General features: G+C 57.7%; 1 pseudogene; it reads right to left on the bottom strand.

The window, feature by feature from the left end:
* Positions 1–5935: 5935 nt before the first annotated feature.
* LOC123331108 lies at positions 5936–8006 on the bottom strand (annotated as a pseudogene).
* Between the last annotated feature and the right edge of the window lie 283 nt (positions 8007–8289).

Below are 8289 nucleotides of genomic sequence, written 5' to 3'. Positions count from 1 at the left end.
CCATGGCTGGGAAGTGTGACCCGCCAGGGTCCCCTCCCACCGGCCCTCCTGGGATGCCCCTGGTTCGAGGAGAGGACCACGTCTTGGCTGCAGGTATGCACGTGAGTGTGAGCGTGTGTAATGTGTCTGGGTGTGAATGTGTGACTGTGTGTGTTTGTGTCAGGAGTATGCCTGTGCAGCTCTGAAGTGAGTTAAGACAGGTGCCCGGAATATTCTCCAAACCAAGCAGCCCGGGTGCCCCAGCCCACCTTGCTATCTCCTGCAGCTGCTGGAAGTCCCCAGGCTGCACCAGAGTGACAAGTGGGACCCCTAGGGGGGCCTGGCCAATGGGGCAAGGGGCAGAGTTGGCTCTAAATCCTCCCCTGCAGGCCCTTTCCAGCCCCCTAAGCAACTAGGGGGAGGGGGAGTCCCGTCCACGCCCAGGGCTGGGGTGGTCTTGGCTCCCCCTGCCCCTGCCCCTGCCCCGTGCAGCCTCCTTACCCAGGGCCGTAGATCGTCCCAGCTCCAGAGTCAGGGCTCTGGGGTGAATCGCTGTGGTTTAGCCCTGAAGTCTGCTGACCCCCAGGCTCCCCAGGGTGACACCTCGCCCTCCAACTGTCTGGCCCGGGGCAGCTCTGCTCTCCAAACCCCCCCACACTTCTGAGGGTTCAGGTGGTCTGGGGTCATCCTTCCCGCCTCTGGGTGGGTGGCGTCAGAAGCCCCAGTCCTGGCCTCTGTGCATTCCAGATCTGTGTTTCCGGGAGTGTCTACACCTGTCCGTGGAGGCGTCATCCCCACCAGGGGCTCGCAGGTCTGGCGGCCCATCTCTGCTCACTCTGCGGGAGACCCAACTCCTTCCACTCGTGGCTGCTCCCCTTTTCTGGCCTGGTCACCTGGGCCAAAGCCCCCCACTTCTGGGAAAAGGGGAGCGCAGCTGGCGGGGGTCTGGGGGGGGCAAGGGGAGCCCTGCTCTGGGGAGGAGGTCCGGGTCAGGCTGCTGGGGCCCCTTGTGACCCAGAGTCCACGGCTCCCTCATGGAACCTCGGCTTCGCAGCCATGAGCTGGGCCTGGGTCGGGTGGGTGGGAGGATGGATGATGAGATGGCGCGGCGCGGAGAAGTCATGGTGCTGAGGGGCCGGGTGTCCTGCACCGCGCGGCGCGGAGAAGTCACGGTGCTGAGAGGCCGGGCGTCCTGCGCCGCCATCCACTGTCTGTGGTCCTTTCTCACCCCTGTGGCCCTCCGCGTGGGGTCTCACGGCCTTCCTGAGGACCCCACCCTTCACCCTCCCAAGCCGCCTCTGGCAGAGCAGCCCTGACCTTTGCCAGGCTGCACCCTGGAGGACTGAGGTCTGTACCCCAGAATCCAGTGCCGCTGCACCTGTGCCCTTGTATCCCCACCCAGCTTCTCCCCACGCCGTCCCACTCCCCCGGGGGTCAGCCCTTGTCGCCCCCATGCCTTGTCATGCTGCATTCCATCCTTGTTGCCCAAAGGCCCCTATTTCCTCCCCATCCTCTCAAGGGGGTCCCCAGGCCCCCGTCTTCTCTCCCAGATGGAGGGGATGGAAAGGCGGAGGGCTTTCAAGTCCAGGAGACACAGCACTAACAGGGAGCCTCCCAACTGCTGTGTCTCCAGGTTGGGGTGAGTCTCCAGGTTGGGTGAGTGAGCTTCCAGAAGCATGAGCTCAGCGGCCCTGCCCCAGGGAGGGGCGGGACCCTGCTGGACAAGACCCATGACCTCACCTCTCCTGGCTCCAGGCAGCAGCCCCGCCCACTTCTGGAGAATTCCATGACTCAGGTAAGAGGGGTGGGGCCCTGTCAAAGTCTCAGAGCCAAGGTCACGCAGCCCTGCTGCCACCCCGTCTCTGCCGTTTCTGCAGAGGTGCACGGCCAGGACTGGAAGGCACTGCCATTCCTGCTCAGCCGAGGGACCAGCCTCCCCAGGGGGCAGGGAGGGGAGGCCTGTGGGGCCTGGAGGGGAGTCTTGATGATCTGGGGGGCCAGGGAGTTGCAAACTGCAAGCTCCTACCTGGCTAAGCCTGTTGGTTGGGGAGCCTAGGGAGCAGCTGTTGCAGGCAGAACTAGGGGCCTGGGGCCTGGGCCTGGGCCTGAAAGACGTTCCTTAGCAGATGGGAGGTTACACTCGGGCAGCCAAGTACGGTGGCATGGGCTATGCACTGCTTAACCCTAGGAGGTGACCCCTCCACAGACTTTGATGCGATGGCTGGTGGATGTGAGATGTGATGGCCCCATTCTCCTTCCTGTTCTCTTTCTCCCTCTCCCTCTCCCTCTCCCTCTCCCTCTCCCCCTCTCCCTCTCCCTCTCCCTCTCCCTCTCCCTCTCCCTCTCCCTCTCCCTGTCTCCCTCTCCTTCTCTCCCTCTCCCTCTCTCCCTCTCCTTCTCTCCCTCTCCCTCTCCCTCTCATACATTCACACACAGGCGCACACTTAGTTGAGTGATTTTTACATCAATGTCCTGATGTGTGCACATTTCTTCTGTCCTGTTTAAAGAAGCCACAAAGTAATGGGGATTGTGGCCTAGGGTTCCAGGAACAAGAGGAACGGGTTTAGAATGGAAAATCTGAATTGCCTTTCTTCTAAAACCCCTTTCCTAAGCCTGCTCCATGTTCCTCAAAGTCAGAATTACCACCAAGACCCTAACTCGGACCCCGTGGGGACCAGGCCCTGGTGGAGAGGAGTCACTTTCCCATTCTCAGGACCTGCCTCTTGCTCTCGTGTGGGCTGGGCCCTTCCTCATGTTGTTCCCCGTGCAGACTTTGAGGCCCAGCTGAAATGTGACCTTGTCCTGGAGGCTCCCCTGAGCCCTGAAAGCCCTCATGCCAACCCTCCCGCTTCTGAGGCTCCCATCTCTCTCTTTGCTGACTCCTTCCCCTCAGCCTAAAACAGACCCGTGTCTTTGTCTGCTGAAAGCCCCTGCTACGCAATTTCCACCTCCTCTATTCCCTGTTCAGCTCACTGACACACAAGGCTATATCCTCAAAGATGCTGGCCACGGCCTCTCTGATCCCATATCCCCTTCCACCCTGTGATCATGACGCTGTTCAATCCAGGTGGGCCTGTGACCAGTAGAATGGGGTCAGAGTGAGGCTGTGTGACCTTAGGCCTGAATAGGTGATGCTTTTCTGCTTTCTTTGCTGGAAGCCTACTTGGCACCCTGACCACCATGTCCAAGCTCAGCTCCCTAAGGCTGCCATGCTGTGAGGAAGTCCAGGCCACAGGACTGCCATGGGCAGATTTTCTAGTTGCCAGCCCCAGCTGAGGTCCTGGCCAAAAGTCGGCACTGGCCACCAGTGTGAATGAAGATGCGGTGAGGTCACTTTGGCCCCCAGCTGCTGAGTGTCCTCCAGCTGTAGACTCTTACCAGCTGAGCTTCAGACATCACAGGGTAGAAACAAGCTATCTTCTCTGTGCTCTGTCCAAACTGCTGACCCACAGAAGCTGTGAGCAAGATGACACGGTTGTGATGCCGGGCGGGGCCCAGGGGGTTCCTGAGCACAAGGCCTTTCTGTGTCTCCCATTTCTTTTTTCTTGAAATTAATTGATTATATATTTTTTGGTTGTGCCGGGTCTTCGTTGCTGCGAGGGCTTTTTCTCGAGTTGCGGAGAGAAGGGGCTGCTCTCTCGTTGCCGTGTGAGGGCTTCTCATTGTGGGGGCTTCTCTTGTTGCAGAGCAGGGCTCTGGAGTGTGGGCTCAGTGACGGCGGTGCCAGGGCTTAGTTGATCCACGGCACGTGGGATCTTCCCAGACCAGGGATCGAAACCATGTCCTCTGCATCGGCTGGTGGATTGCTATCCACTGTACCACCAGGAAAGTCCCCCCTGCACCCCCATTTCTTTGATTATAGGAAACAGCTTGCATTCATCCTCCATGACCTCCCCTGGGTTCCAGTGGGCAGATTCCAGCAGTTGTTAATAAGGACCGGAGGGAATGGAAGACCAAGGAGCAACAGTCAAGAGCAGCCGTGGGCAAGGTCCTGTTTCCCCATCACAGGATACATACAATATCTTTGAGCTATTTTAGAGATACTGAAACCCCCTCCAGGTAGGAGAAGTTAACAATTAATCATGGTATGCTGCCCACAAGCGTGTAGACCCGAGACCAGGGGGACCTGAAGGTCGATGATGCTGACTCTCATTTACCTCACCACCAAACAATCAGAAGAATGTCCATGAACTGATCACACTCTCTTTGGACAATTCATACAAAATTTCTCACTATCTTTCCCAAATGGAGGACAGACACACAGTTTTGAGAGCATTAGCCAGCTGTGTCCCCGTTCGCCTGGCTCAGCAGTAAGGTAAGGTGAAGTTGCTCAGTTGTGTCCAACTCTTTGTGACCCCACGGACTGTAGCCTACCAGGCTCCTCCATCCATGGGATTTCCCAGGCAAGAGTACTAGAATGGGTTGCCATTTCCTTCTCCAGAGGATCTTCCGGACCCAGGGTTTGAACCCAGGTCTCCCGCATTGTAGGCAGACACTTCACCGTCTAAACCACCGGGGAAGTTCATCCTTTTCTACTTCACCCAAAACTCTGTCTCTGAGATTTGACTTGGCATCCATACACAGAGAAGCTGAGTTTCCGGCATCAGTTGCTTTTAGCTACTAAATTTGGGGTTATTTGTTACACAGCAGTAGATAATTGAGACAGCTGCCGTCTGCTTCCTGCTCCCACGCTTGCACGGAAACCCCTGTCAGCACCCCAGAATCTCTCGGTGGCTAAAGTTAATGGGCTGGTTTCTGCCTGACCTTTCTTCACCTCTCGGCCACCATTTCAGCTTCTAGGAAACACCCTGCCTTGGCTTCTGATGTCCCCCTCCCTCCCGGTTTCCTCCTTTTCTCCTGTTGCGAGAACCCTCATGGGGTTCCCTCCGTCAGTCACCCCTTGAATGTGGGTGTTCTCAGGAATCCGCCTGAGTTTCCTGCTTCTCTTCTGGCACAGGAGAGGTTCTCCTGTTGCGAGGCCCTGCCCTGTGCGTGTGTGTTATGGGTGGGAAGCGGGGAGAGGCAACTGTCCTGCGTGCCCAGTCGAAGAGGGAAGCAAGAAGCAGGATTGAAAACGGAGGGCTGTTGGTGGGAGCAAACTCAGGGATGGCCTCTGGGGTTATGGGCTGGATTGCACCCCACCGCCGCACCTTCCCAATTCATATGCCGAAGCCCTGAACCTTAGAATGTGGCTGTATTTGGAGATAAGATCTTTAAAGGGGTGGTTAAGGGCACGGCAACCCACTCCAGTATTCTTGCCTGGAGAGTCCCATAGACAGAGGAGCCTGGCAGGCTACAGTCCATGGGGTCTCGACGAGTCGGACACGACTGAGCGACTAAGAGTTAAGGTAAAAGGAGGTCATGAGTCTGGGCCCTCATCCAATATGACTGGTGTCCTTAAAGGAAGAGATTAAGCCACAGACACACTGAAGGAAGACGGTGAGAGGACACGGCGGGGAGGCCGCATCCCCAGGTCAGGGAGGGGCCTCAGGAGGACCCAACCCCAGCAACACTCCATCCTGCTTGTCCAGCCTCGAAAACTGGGAGAAATAAATGCCTGTGCTTTAAGCCCCCCGTCCGGGGAACTTATTAAGCAGCCTGACAGCAGACAGACATCTAGGTTCCAGCTGAGACAGGAGAAGGGATGCATGAGTGTTGGGGGGCACAGCAGTGATTTCAGATGAGGCTGTGCTTCTCCACCCCCACCCTACACAGGAGGCCTCCGGGGCTCCCTCACACCCATCTTTTGGCTCTGAGGCATCGTCCTTCTCTCCCCACTTCTTTTTTTTTTTGCTGCAAAAAGCTTTATGGTTTCCATTTGGTTAAAGACTTGGGAGAGGCTCCAGGGTGTTAAAAGTCTGCCTAGTGGCTGCAGAGAGGGGCTTCTGGCAGAGGCCCTGACGTTGGGCGGTGGGGGCGGTTTCCTCAAAGGCTGCTGGGCTTCAGAAGCTCCTAGTCATGGTTGAGGGTGAGTCTTTGGAGGAGATATGGGACCAGCCAGCCTGTGGAGGTTGGTCAGGTGGTCCCCATCTTCTAGGACGTGTCCCTCCAGGAAGTCACAGAGGTGGGGCTCTGTGCAAGCAGAACCCATGCCACGCAGATCCAAAAGGGCTTGTTCTGGTGCTTCTCCATGAAAAGGGCGGCTTCCAGAGCATCCGGGGTTTTACCCGACTCGTCTTGAGACGCTTCTGCGGGTTCTGGAAGAGGGAGCGGCTGCAGCGCTGGTTTTGCATTTTCAAGAGATGCTGGGTGCCCTTGCACTTCTCCTTAAGCCATTCGTAGAAAAAGTGGCCCATGCCCTCCAGAGCCACGTCGTTGTGGTCAGAAGAGAAGCCCAGAGAGAGGTTGGTGTAGGAGGCCAGCAGAGGTGTGTTGACCAGGTGGTTGACAGTGGCCTCCACCTCAGTGGAATAATTCTGACGAATCTGGGAACTCGTGGTTGATTGGTAATGGGCATGTGTACATGCTAAGTTGCTGCAGTTGTGTCTGACTCTTTGTGACCCCATGGACCGTAGCCCACCAGGCTCCTCTGTCCATGGGATTTCCCAGGCAAGAATACTGGAGTGGGTTTCCATGCCCTCCTCCAGGGGATCTTCCCGATCCAGGGATCAAACCTGCATCTCTTATGTCTCCTGCATTGGCAGGCAGGTTCTTCACCACTAGCGCCACCTGGGAAGCCCTGGTAATAGGGTGGTGGTTGTTGTTCAGTGGTTCAGTGGTGTCCGACTCTTTGCAACCCCATGGACTGCAGCACGCCAAGCTTCTCTCCTTCATCATCTCCTGGAGCTTGCTCAAACTCACGTCCATTGAGTTGGTGATAGGAGTTAAGCTCAAAAAATGGTGTTGGCTGGCCCTGGTGATGGTGGAAAACTGAGCGGCTGATTCTGAAGCTTGCGTCTGCAAAGAAGGATGGAGAGTGGTTAGAGCCTGCAGCGAGGGGCGTCCCCGGATCTGCTCCGTCCGAGCACCGCTGAAGCAAGAGACAGATCCTCGGGGCCGCTGAGCGTGCTGCCTCTCTCAGTTCTCGAAGACTCAGCTCCTACGAAACACAGTGAGTGTGGACGTGAACCTGGGGGTCCTTTAGGAAACACCCACCCCGCACATGTCCCAGGATGCTGCAGCCGCAGTCGCCTCCAAAGGTGCCCAGACATGTGTGTGCGACACACACACACGCGTGCGTGCCCATGTGCTTACACTCATGCCAATATGTCATCTATTAAAATTCCAGTTTTACAGACTTGCTTTAAAATTGCCCAAAGGACATGGAAAATAGCCCTGCTTTGAAGATGTGTGCATGTTGGAAGAGCGGTCTCAGCCCACATCTGGTTTTCGGGTCTCTGGACTGAGCAGGGGTGGGGGGGCTGGCTCTGGGCCTCCTGCATTCTGGTTGGAGGGCGGTGGGCTGGTTTCGGGGTGTGTTCATCGCCTGGACACCCCCTCCTCTGCCAGTACGTGCCCTGGGTGGGGGCTTGCTCTGGCCTGGGGCTGGCAGGGGGCAGCAGGTACTGAGGCTCAGGCCTGAGAGGGAGGGGCCTGGGAGGGGCCCTTGGGGGCTGGCGGACGGGGCAGTCAGGGGCAGGGTCAAGTGTCACCGCACAGCACTCTCCTTCTCTGGGCGTCCCTGCTCCGCACACTCGGGAGCCCTGCTGGTTGGCCTGCCTTGGCGGACAAACACTTTACCCCTAGAGAGCAGCCCCTTCAGCCTCCTCCAGTCCTGCCCAGCCTCTGAGGCCAGTTCTCCCCACGATTCATTGGGCAGAAGAGGGGCAGGGAATGGACACGGAAGCACAGTCCTGGACAAGGGAACGGGGGTTCTGCTTGTTCCCTGTGCCCCAGCCTCTCTCTGTCTACTGAGGACAAGCTCAGGAGGGATGCTCTGAGGAGGGACCAGGGGCCTACTGGGGAGCCCACCAAGGCTGCAGGGAAGCTGCCACCTGGCAGGGGCACTGTGCCACCCCCTGCCCCACCGTGAACACCTCCCGGAGTGGCAGGCCTGAGCTACAGGACCCCGGGCAGGGCAGACACATGTTGGGCTAGTCCAGAGTGGCTTCCTGGAGGAGGCTGGATTGAAACTGGACCAATAGGAAGAGCCACAGGCTGAGGGGGCTTCCCCCAGTGGCTCAGCAGGCAAAGAATCCGCTTGCCATGCAGTAAACACAGGGGACGCGGGTTTGATCCCTGAGTTGGGAAGATCCCCTGGAGAAGGAAATGGCAGTCACTCCAGGATTCTTGCCTGGAGAATCCCATGGACAGAGGAGCCTGGCGGGCTCCAGCGCATGGGGTTGCAAAGAGTCAGACACGACTAAAGAC

The sequence above is a fragment of the Bubalus bubalis genome, chromosome 22 (genome assembly GCF_019923935.1).
Source record: "Bubalus bubalis isolate 160015118507 breed Murrah chromosome 22, NDDB_SH_1, whole genome shotgun sequence".
Classification (NCBI taxonomy): Eukaryota; Metazoa; Chordata; class Mammalia; order Artiodactyla; family Bovidae; genus Bubalus; species Bubalus bubalis.
The sequence above is the reverse complement of the archived record's forward strand: the minus strand, read 5'-3'. Positions and strand labels throughout refer to the sequence as shown.